The sequence below is a fragment of the Electrophorus electricus genome, chromosome 13 (genome assembly GCF_041902795.1).
Source record: "Electrophorus electricus isolate QZ-2024a chromosome 13, ASM4190279v1, whole genome shotgun sequence".
In the NCBI taxonomy this organism is placed as follows: domain Eukaryota; kingdom Metazoa; phylum Chordata; class Actinopteri; order Gymnotiformes; family Gymnotidae; genus Electrophorus; species Electrophorus electricus.
Genome location: NC_137509.1, coordinates 14,246,858 through 14,258,651, shown reverse-complemented (window position 1 = coordinate 14,258,651; position 11,794 = coordinate 14,246,858). Strand labels below are relative to the sequence as shown.

The 11,794-nt window shown below is 37.5% G+C and overlaps 1 long non-coding RNA gene across 1 annotated transcript; it reads right to left on the bottom strand.

The window, feature by feature from the left end:
* Positions 1 to 4,004: 4,004 nt before the first annotated feature.
* On the bottom strand, positions 4,005 to 11,246 carry LOC145643541 (uncharacterized). The gene is made up of 4 exons (XR_014115971.1): positions 11,178 to 11,246; positions 7,462 to 7,484; positions 6,925 to 7,092; positions 4,005 to 6,607 (listed from the first exon to the last, which is right to left on the bottom strand). It is a non-coding gene; the product is annotated as an uncharacterized LOC145643541 (long non-coding RNA).
* Positions 11,247 to 11,794: the final 548 nt, after the last annotated feature.

Below are 11,794 nucleotides of genomic sequence, written 5' to 3'. Positions count from 1 at the left end.
TGCAAGTTTGGGGCTGCTTTTTGGCAAATGGAGTTGGAGATTTGGTCAGGATTAATGGTGTCCTGAATGCTGAGAAATGTAGCCAGATACTTATCCATCATGCAATACCATCACGGAGGCATATCATTGGCCCCAAATTTATTCTGCAGCAGGACAATGACCCCAAACATACAGTCAATGTCATTAAGAACTATCTTCAGCGTAAAGAAGAACAAGAAGTCCTTGAAGTGATGGTATGGCCCCCACAGAGTCCTGATCTCAACATCATCAAGTCTGTCTGGGTTTACATGAAGAGACAGAAGGATTTGAGGAAACCTACATCCACAGAAGATCTGTGGTTAGTTCTCCAAAATGTTTGGAACAACCTACCAGACGAATTCCTTCAAAAACTGTGTGCAAGTGCACATAGAAGAACTGATGCTGTTTTGAAGGCAAAGGGTGGTCACACCAAATATTGATTTGATTTAGATTTCTCTTCTGTTCATTCACTGCATTTTGTTAACTGATAAAAATAAAGTAATAACACATCCATTTTTGAAGGAATTCTTAGTTTACAGTAATTTTTTTTTACACCTGCCTAAAACTTTTGCACAGTACTCTGTGTGTGTGTGTGTGTGTGTGTGTGTGTGTGTGTGTGTGTGTGTGTGTGCGTGTGTGTGTGTGTAAAAAATTGGTGAGAGCCTTGGATAATTATTGCATAGGTGATTGTTTCAGCTGGCAACAAGTTATTTAACCCTAACTGATGCAGTAAGTAGCTTCTCATTTGTTAAACAACCATGTCGAAAGACACATCCTGTGGTCATGGAAAAGATGTTAATCTGTTTCAGAAGGGTCAAATTATTGGCATGCATCAAGCAAAGAAAACATCTAAGGAGATTGCTGAAACTACTAAAATCGGGTTAAGAACTGTAAAAATACATTATTAAAAAGAGGAAGGACAGTGGGGAAACATCATCTTCGTGGAAGGATTGTGATTGGAAAAAAATCTTGAATGATCATGACCCGCAATCACTTTAACGTGTGTAGAAATTAAAACACAGAAAAACAACAGTAGAACTCAGGGATATGTTTAATTGTGAAAGTAAGAGTATTTCCACACGCACAATGCGAAGGGAACTCAAGGGATTGGGTACAACATCTGTGTAGCCTTTAGAAAACCACTTGTCAGTGAAGCTAACCAGCAAAAATGGCTTCAATTTGCTAGGGAGCATAAAGATTGGACTCTGGAGCAATGGAAGAAGGTCATGTAGTCTGATGAGTCCAGATTTACCCTGTTCCAGAGTGATGGGCACAACAGGGTAAGAAGAGAGGCGGCTGAAGTGATGCACCCATCATGCCTAGTACCTAAAATACAAGCCTGTGGGGGCAGTGCTATGATCTGGGGTTGCTGCAGTTGGTCAGGTCTAGGTCAACAATGTTATGTGTCCAAAGAATGAGCTCAGCTGACTACCTGAATATACTAAATGACCAGGTTATTCCATCAATGGCTTTTTTCTTCCCTGATGGCACAGGCATATTCCAAGATGACAAGCCCAGGATTCATGGGGCTCAAATTGTGAAAGAGTGGTTCAGGGAGCATGAGACATCATTTTCACACATGGATTAGCCACCACAAAGTCCAGACCTGAACCCAATTGAGAATCTTTGGGATGTGCTGGAGAAGACTTTGCACAGTGTTCCAAATCTCCCATCATCAATACAGGATCTTGGGGAAAAATTAATGCAACTCTGGACAGAAATAAATGGTGTGACATTGCAGAAGCTTGTGGAAATGATGCCACAGCAAATGTGTGAAAATTAGAGTGTGTGACCTTTTTTTGGCCATGCAGTGTGTGTGTGTGTGTGTGTGTATATACTTATATATATATATATATATATATATATATATATATATATATATATATATATATATATATATATATATATATATATATATATAATATTTCACCATGCTGTTGTTGTATGCCAATTATTACAATGAAACAGACTTATATCTTGAAACGAAACAGGTGAAACTGTGAGTCCAGATGGTTTGTCTGGACTCACAGTAGACCTCTGGAAATTCAGAAAGGCAGGATAGTTGGCTGGTGACATGATCCACACAGCCAAAAAAAAGAACGACACAGCCAACGAATAGCAAAATACTTTCAGATATTCACTCCCCTATTGCAATATATTTTCTGAGTATTGTGTTTTATTATATAGCTATTAAGGGAGCTGTTTTTATTTATTTATTAGTTGGCTTTTTATCAGATGTCAGTAGTAGAAGTTGATACAGATTTTATTCCCACAAGTCACATCTTGGGCGAGCTTTTCAACTTTCTCCATGATTAATTTTCTTTGTTTCTGTTACAAAAAAATGGATTGTTGTTTGTAGCAAATACTAAATCTGGTTGTTTTTTCTTTTCTTTTCACTTCCTACTTATCTTTGTCTATGAAGAAAAATGGTCATAAAAACATTACTAAATGCTAATTGCTCTATTAGCATCAACTGACCCAGTGGAGCCACATGATATTTCCTGAAGTGTCATGCTTATTCTGTCAGTGAGGCTTTAGCTGAATAGAGTGCTTCCATTATACCCTGAGTAGAAAAAAAACTGCAAAACCATTAGCAATTACATGTGGACAATACTATTGTTCTAAACAATATTGTTCCAGTGTCTGATGTGTTACAGGTTCTTATCATTATGGTATTACTACAATACACAGTGTGTAACAGTGTGTTCCCTTTTCCCAGCCAGAGGTGGCCATAATAGCCAAAAACTATACACAAGTAAAAGTACTATTACTTAAAATAAGAATTACTTGGGTAGAAGTAAAAGTAGTTATTTCAATTTAAACTTTAAATTTGATTTAAGTAAAGGTATTTAGTAAAAAATACTGCTCAAGTAGGGAGTTACTTTATTAAGTCTCAGTTTATAACACTGTGAAACAAAAGTTTCTTTTTTTGACCCACAATCTAGAACAGGTGAACTTAATCATACTTGATTTGATTTGAATTTGAATCTCTTTTTAGAATTTTAATATTAGGCTTGGTCTTTAAATGATAGCGCAATTAAATTTTACAATAAATATATATTACTTCATATATTTCCAAATTATCTGTTATTACCCTTGTATTATTAAAGGTGTATGCTTTTCACCTACATTTGTTCTCAGGAACATCCCTCCTGTCCAGCAATAGTCTGCTTTTCCCTATTATATATAATAATGTGCAAGTATACTGCATCATACAAAACCACAGGTGATAGAGAAATTATGAAAACATGTTTGGGTTCACTGAGATACAGGAGTTGGGTTTTTGTTTGTTTGTTTGTTTTGGGGGTTTTTTTTGTTGTTTTTTGTTTTTTTTGCATGGCACTAAATCTTTTACCACTGTAAATAGAACTGCATCAAATCATAGAAACATCAAATCAAAATGTCCAAAACATAATTTATATTCAAAATATTTGTAATAAAACTTCTTGTTGCCAACTTCAAATAAGGTACCATCTCTTCTTTTAAAGCAGCGTTAGGTAACCTGTACAAAAATAACTTCTGTCATATTTGTAAAACTGTCCATTTGGCTTTGGTCCATTTCTCGTCCCAGGTTCCTCTGTGAAGCATTTGTATGATGTAGAAGGGTGAGTAAATGCGATATAAGCATTCAGGGGCATTGCAAGGTTGAGAGCAGAACTGGGGCAACACGTCGCTTCCTGTCTATTCACCTGTATATGTCACTGCACTGCCAATATATGATTTTGCCACAATCTGGGTTTAACAGTGACTAATAGCTGTTTTTGCTGTGCCAACAGGAATATAAATTTGATGGTGATGCAAAACCTTTCTGAAACCTTTCAAAGTGCCAAGTGATGCATGTACATCTGCCTAGCCTTTGTATGTAGTGTTTCCTATCTAATATTTTGGCTAGAATTAACAGTAATTATGATTAAAATATCACAAAGATATTTTGTATCAATACATCCAAATATAACAACACAAACAAGCAGCCTTAGCTTTGGAAACAAGCTACTGTTAGCCTGACTGCAACATCACAGTAAACTGAGAAATGTGCTATCGAGTGTTACTGGAAGCTTTAGCTACTATCTTAGCTTTATGATAAACTAATTTTTTGAAAATCAAATTTCCTTTTCTCTACAGCAAACAGGTTTTGGGCAGTAGGGTGGTTGCATTTCTGCTACTGAGTGCTGATTGGTTGGTGTAATGACATCCATTGTCAAACAAAATCCACAAAATGTTGAATTACTCTTTTAAATCTACTCTAAAAAATACAATTTGTCTATGACTGTGCTGTGCAGGAGTTGCTACAGGACTGGAGTTAGCAGGCATTGACGATCTCATACCTTGGATTGAGCAAATTGTTACATCACATGGATTTTGCTTGAAATAGGTTGCTGGCAATATGACTAATTGCCAGATAAGTATACAATGTACATACTGGAACAATCAGTTAAGCTTCATAAGTTAGTATATTATGAATTTCAGCTTTATGGACTTGGGCTTTATACGACAAACAGTACATGTCTTACATGATTATTTTGATTCATTGGTTAATTCTTTGGAACTTCACAAAGGGCATACATGGGAGTCCCTAAGTAACAGAAAATTTGAAAAAATAAATCACATCCATTGCTTTAGCAGTACATTTTGGCTTGTTATCCTACAGCAAGGCAGAATGCCTTGCACTGATTTTCAAAGCATTTGGCTGAGTCAAAGCCAATATGCCTCTGTACATTGAATTCCTTCTGTGGTCATGACATCAGTAAAGAAAAGTAGAGAAAAAAAGAAAGTTCAGTTGGCAGCCATACATGCCTGTACTACATCAAGAATCAACAGCAGACCTTTTAACCTCCTTTTGCATGAACTTATGATTCAGTACAACTCCCCAACACAACAACAACAAAAAAGCCAACAACAACAAAAGAGCCAGCAGCCAACTATACAAATCACTAATGATCTCTTGAAAAGGGAGACTATGCCTAAAGCAGATATTCTGCTCTTTAACCTTATAATCACATTTTTCACTTGAAATCTAGTTTAGGGACAAAGCAACAGGGATAAAGCAACAAAAATGGTGTCACTGTCCATGTACTTCAGGGAACAGAGTGCAGTCAGATCTTGACCTTATGAACCCAGGGAGGAATTTGTTTAGTGCGAGTTTGGGTAGATACAGAACAAATTGCTTTCAGGAGAAATCTATTAAGATGCTTAATGTTCTACTGCAAAAGAAGATATAAACTTATTACTAATCTTCTCTCCCTCTCTTTCTCTGTCTGTCAAACATATACCTTCTCAGTGTAATATTTGTGTTTAAGACAACTCTAGTAGCTTAAAGAGACACATAAAGAAGAGTACAGAAATAATTATTAGAAAATGCACACACACACACACACACACCCATACTTACTTCACTCCACCTGAAGCAGCAGTGGTACCAAACACAAAACATGCCTGTTTTCATTGCCTGCTTTCACTGTGGCTACAGTTCTTGGTAAAAAGTCCCAGCAACAAATGTGTTTAGTCTCCTTCCTGCTTATAGAAATCCTATAAGCACCCACCACCTAAATCACTGCACAAGATACATATATGATGATGAATATGTTTCCTAAGACAAACAAAATTGCATCGGAAAGGCATAATTGTTTTCCCCTAAAGAAAATCAAAAAAGTGCATATCACCATTTACCATGAATCAAACATAAGCCACCAATGTCCTTTTTATAAACATTGTATTTCACAGACCCTTACATTATTTTCTTTCACTCACATATTCCCATGTTATTTGTATTACCTTAATGACAGTGAAAAGAGAGAGAGTTTACCTCCGGAATGTTCTAAGTAAGCAAGTCCGTTTCTCGAAGTGTATATAAATACAAGGGCTTTGAGCCAAATTGCATTAACTGAAGTGAGTCAACATAGTTTTTAGTCTGTTGCATGCCTTGGAATCCATTAGAAATTCATTGGTCCCCACTGTACACCATTGTTTGATGTTGTAGGAGGGGCCTCAGCCCAAGGACAAATTTTAAAAGAAGCCTTGGAGTTTAAGAAGGAGCTTAGAAACCCTGAAGTGTAGCAACCTGTCTCCGTCATTATTCATTACCTTCCCCGGGATGTAGAAGCAGCATCTGTTTTCACCATCGAGAGGCAGAAGTTCAGACAAAGAACCAAGGAGCAGAGACGGAACTCGTGCTGGATTCCATCCATTACAAAATAAGATACACTTTATCCACCTCAACCACGCCAGTATAAAACAGTCTAGACAGAAACACACACACACACACACACACACACACACACACACGCAAAAGAAACAGAGGAAATATTTCAGACCAGTTTAATCGGCTAGATCATAAATTTAAAAAATTGGGTCATTAGAAAAAGCATTCAGTAAAGAATCTAATGTATGTATTAAGTAATGATATGATCAGTGGTGCTTGGTTAATCAACAAAGTGAAGATCTCCGGAGAAATTGCAATTGGCAGGGCAAGCAGGTTGTGCCAGGGCCATCCCGTGGGCTCCCACTCAGAAAATGTGTGTAATGGATTCCTCATCTCTGCTTTCAGGCAGCAGAAGGCCATGGCACACAGCATTGTTTGGAGACAGTCAAGCTGCATGAGAGGAAACATAATAATGCTAAATGTTAAATATGTATCGTTTCAGGCTCATCGATTTTTACATTTTGGGGCTCTATCAGCGGAGTCCACTGTATCAGAGGAATAGAGGAAGATAGGCACGCAGGCAGGCAGGCAGGCAGGTGGACAAAAAGATTCACAATTGGACTAGTGGAGTGAGACGGGCCAATAACACTAATCACAACACAAACACAAAGGCTGATGCTGAAAAAAGGGAACACACTGTTAAAAATTAAATGCACACAGAGCTGCAGACAAAGAGAGTCGAGTAGAGACATAAACAGAACTGTTGCCTTTTCTCCAGCCGTGGTTAATCTGCTTTCTCTTTTCCATGAGTTGGGAGTGAAGGTAACTGGTGGTGTTTGGATGTTCCTGGCTCCTCTAACCACATCTGGTTTTCATATCTGCTGACCTTCTGTCTCCAACTGCATCCAAAACTGTTTCTCTATTGTCAGAGCTCTCTAATGGGAATTAAATATACTAGATTTGAGAAAAAGAAATATTGAAGAAAAGCACAACCAAAGTATTACTGAAGTAACATTTTAAAAGTTAAACATTTAAAGGTTAACGTTAAAAGGCATTTGGCTTCACAGTAACAGTTTTACATATATTGCTATCTGATACTTTCTAGCCAGTATATGGTATATTTTGGTGGTTTTTTTAAGTTTGTCATAGCTTTCAGTACTTTTAACAAAGTAATTAAGTACATATATCTATCAAATTGTAAAAATAGCTTGTTCATCAGGGTTTTTGTTCCATCAATAAAACAATTGTTGGCTGTATACAAATCAGTCTTTCCAAGAGAACTTTACCTGTTTCATAAGTCTTACCTGTGTGAAGAGCTGCACATGTACTTGAATGATATAAGGAAATAAAGACAAAACTTTATTAAATGTACTTGTTAAATACAAGCATTCATACACATAATGCACCGCTTCATCTACTTTGCTCTGTAAGACTCTTATCAGCATTAAAGGCTTTCTTGTGGATAATAGTATGTATGCAAACAGTTATCACAAAGCTGACTTGAGCTGTGAAGTATTTGAAAATCCAGCTGAGAACTGCATCAGCAGGATGCCGGCAGGCATTTAAAGCATTTTTATAAGACCCCCAAAATACCCCACTGCACAAATCATTCACAATGCAGAAAATGAATCAAACTAAAAGACACTGAAATGGCTAGGATGAAGGATGAAGTTAACATTCAAATGGGGAGCAACATTACCTTCTGTGCATGGAAAACATCCAGTGTTTTTGTAGTGATGCAAAATAACAAAGCTCTATCCAAAGCAAGTGGGGGGTTTTTTGCTGTTTTGTTTTTTTTACCAGCCAAGCACTGGTACTGTCACAGACACTGAGATATTGAGGACTTCAGAAGTAGCATGCCATTTTTCTCTCAGTTCAGCCCATCCATTTGTTATCAGTCCACCTCCCTCAAATATAAATCACATACATCATACCAAGGATACTGCAGCAGAAATACTGTATCAGATGTGCTTCAGCTTTTAACTCTTGCAATACATGATGGCATGAATGTAGACATTCACACACACATGCGCATGCATGCATGCACGCACACACCGAAATACATCCAAAACATAGCTGCAAAAAGTTCAACCAGCTATGCTTCCCCCTGTCTCCCTGTACTAAGCCCCAAACTATATTTGCCTATGGTTACAAACATTACAAAAATGGCAAAGATAATCTTGAAACAATCTTCAGAGTGTGAACATTATTATTACAACGTTTCTTACTCCTGCTGTTGCTATATTATATCATATACTAATTATATCTTGGAGTTACAAGATATCAATACTATTTAAAATCTAAAGAGATATTAGGCTAAAAATATGGAGACGATCATGTGAAGTTCTAAAAATGAGACATGGTCAGATAAAATCATACATAAGATATATAATGAGTATGGTTTTATTCGTAACAAAATATACTGTTACTACAGTGGCTTTAGAAGTACACAAAAGCATGCCATGTGTTTTGTTTTGTTTTTTAATGCCTCCAGACTCAGATGATAGTGTTTACTATGCAGCAAGCTAAATGCCCAAAACACTGCCAAGACATCTAGAGAGTTCTTCAAAAGAAAAGAATTGTAATGTTTTGGACCGGAATTGTCAATCTTTCAATTTATATTGAATAATCATAACCAGCACTTTCTTGAAAATGGGACTGAAGTCAAAAAAAGGTTGCAGCCAAGCATGTTAAAGGATGGTTGCTGGAAGATAGCAATATCAGTGTATAGTCGTGTCTGGCAACATTTGTGGGGAAGCAGGATACATGTGTGAATGTTCTTTATTTCTATCTATTTCCAGGGCAAAAAAGAAAACAAGCAAAAAGCAATCCAAAACGAACAGAACAAGGCTCCTAACAAACAAAGAGCTCAAGGAAAGAAAGAACAAAATAAGAACTAAACTCTAATATCGAAAAGAACTATAGAACTGAAAAGCAGAGCAGAACAAAGTAGGACACTAAGTAGCACTACAGATGCCAAGACAATGGGGAAGAGGGGAGTATATAATCACAAGGGAAGAAGGGATAGCTGAACCAGATAAAACTGGGGAGAGAAAAAGAACAAGTCACAGGTGAAGAGGTGGAGATGAGGAGGAGCAGAAAACTAAAACTAAAGCAAAAGCATGTGGCTACGGTAACAGACAAGGTCAGACAACATGTAGAGAAACCATGATAATCAGTGAATCAGGCCTTAAATTAATTGGCATGTGAACCAAAAACTGGAATTCATACTGCTTTAATCTGAAGTAAGAGATAAGAGGAATTTTTTTTTATCCTTATAAGTAAGAGGAGATTTTATACTTATTACTACATAGTAATTTTGTCTTTCATGATGGTCACTATGATAAGACAATCATAGTGCCATAAATACTTTCCATGTCTTGGTCAAGAGACTGGCAGCACTACACACCATCCAGTCATTGTTTACATCCTTCATCATGGAGGCATTGTCAAGAAATTGTCAGTCATAGCTACAGAAGCACTGTGTGTTATGCTGGCAGTTTTGTGTTCTGAAAAGATAAATAAAACAAAGGAAAACTGATTTTGGACCCATCCCTGGGTGTCACGAAGATAACGGTATGGGCTGAGATTGTTGCTACAACTCAGTGAACTTTCCTCTGTTGTGTTACACATGACAGTTGCTACAGCAGCATCATTCTTTCACTTTGCTATGGTTACATACATGTGCAAGAGAGCACTCTATCAACCTATTGGTCAATGTCAAGGATCACATCATAGTTCTTAAACTAGGCAGGAAAATACCAAAAAAATATGACACTTTTCATTGTGGTGTCGTGGGGCATCCCAGATGCCACATTGTTGTTCTTCGATTACGTCACACTATGTCACACTACAGGAATGATGAACATTATGATTCATTCATATGATGGCCTGGTGCTGGATATATGTTTGCCAAGACAAATTCATGTCAAAATCAGGCTGAATTCATGCAGTCTAATCCCGGCATTAGAGATTATATCTATTTCACATAATGAGGTTGAGTTTTAATTCACAGTATGTATGTTTGTTAAAGAAATGTGTTAACTTGTGGGCTTAGAATGGTGATGGTTGGTGCTATGTCCTGGTCTCCTCCCCTTCCGCTGCACCCAGTGCAGTCCCCCAGGGGGCTGTGGTTTCTGATCGAGAGTACGCTGTGCGCAAAATTGGCTGCCACTTCTCATCAGGTGTGTGTGTGTGTGTGTAAAAAAAAAAAGTGATATTTGTAAAGTGTCCTTCAGTTTGAGAAAGGTGGTAGATAAATACAACTAATAATGATAATAGAATGAAATTCTCCTTCAATTACCCTTTTTGCATCGTCTCATTGAAAGAGACTGATGGGCAGGCCAGTCCTGAGGTAAAACAGTGAATGAGAGATTGAAGAGACTGCTCTGGAAAATAACTGTACCCTAACCTGCCTATCTGCACAGAGCAGCTTGTAAAAGCAAACAAGTCAGTGTCAGTATCACAGATGATGCAACCCCTGTTTGCTGTATGAAAGAAATCTTAGAGAGTTATTCCTCTCTGTGTTCCTCTGTGTTCCAACACAGCACTATTGAGTTAACTGCACTGCAAAACAAAGCACAGGCTAGCTCACAGGTGGGCAGTGAGCGGCAGCTGAAGAGTAAATAAAAGGTAGAAAATCCACTACGGTCCACACAGTGACCTACACAGAAATGAGGGGGATGAGATTAATGCTGGATCAAAGAAAGTGAGAAAAGAGGGCAAGATGCCTTGACTTAGCCCAACATCAGTAGAGGGGAGGCTCTACTGGAAATCTATAAGGATATTCTACAGTTCAACTGTGCTACAGACAACTGAATGTTTTATGTTTGGAGGTTTGAAAATTGAGACCGCACCTCCTTTTTTCTTGCAATTACATGATGGTTTCTTGTCCTGGAAAGATATCTTTTCTGCAGGGCTTGTGTAATTATTTGCTCCAATAGTACTTTCAGTCTTGATGACAGTATTTACAGGCAATAATAGCCTGTAAGACATATACAAAAAATATATATAACATTACCTGAATGATCCATTGCTTTAGAACTGGATTATGATGTACAACTGTGTAAGCAGTGTTTTGGCAATCACTAAGGAGAAGATTAGAAAACCAAATTAGGATGCAAGTTTTCCAAATTAAGACATCAAACTCTTTAAATGGCATTAATATGAGAACACACTGTATTTGTTAAGATTTTCTCACTAACAGGTTATGTAGATGGTAATACCAGTACAGAAACTGCTTTGCTTAGAGCAGAAATGGTAGCCTTGAATGAACAAATATACAAATCCTATAGCTACGTGGTTGGTCTGTACAATACACATGCCTCAGGGATGAAGAATCCCAGATGTTTGAAGGCTTGAAACATGAGAGGCTACCCAGGACTAGGTCAGTACCAATTCCAATACTCCAAACTATGCCTATTGTAATCTGTACCAGTGTCACACTGCTTTTAATAACATTGAAGTTCAATTCAGACAAAATGCTTTAAGTGCAATGGGGGTTTAATGATGGGTAGGAAAGAGACAGAGAAGGGAATGCCTTTTCACTCCACTCAAGCACGTTAAATTCCCACCAACCTTAGTCCCCTGAGACTCACAGGAAATGGAAAGGCCGACTAAAGTCAAGGGCTTGTTTTA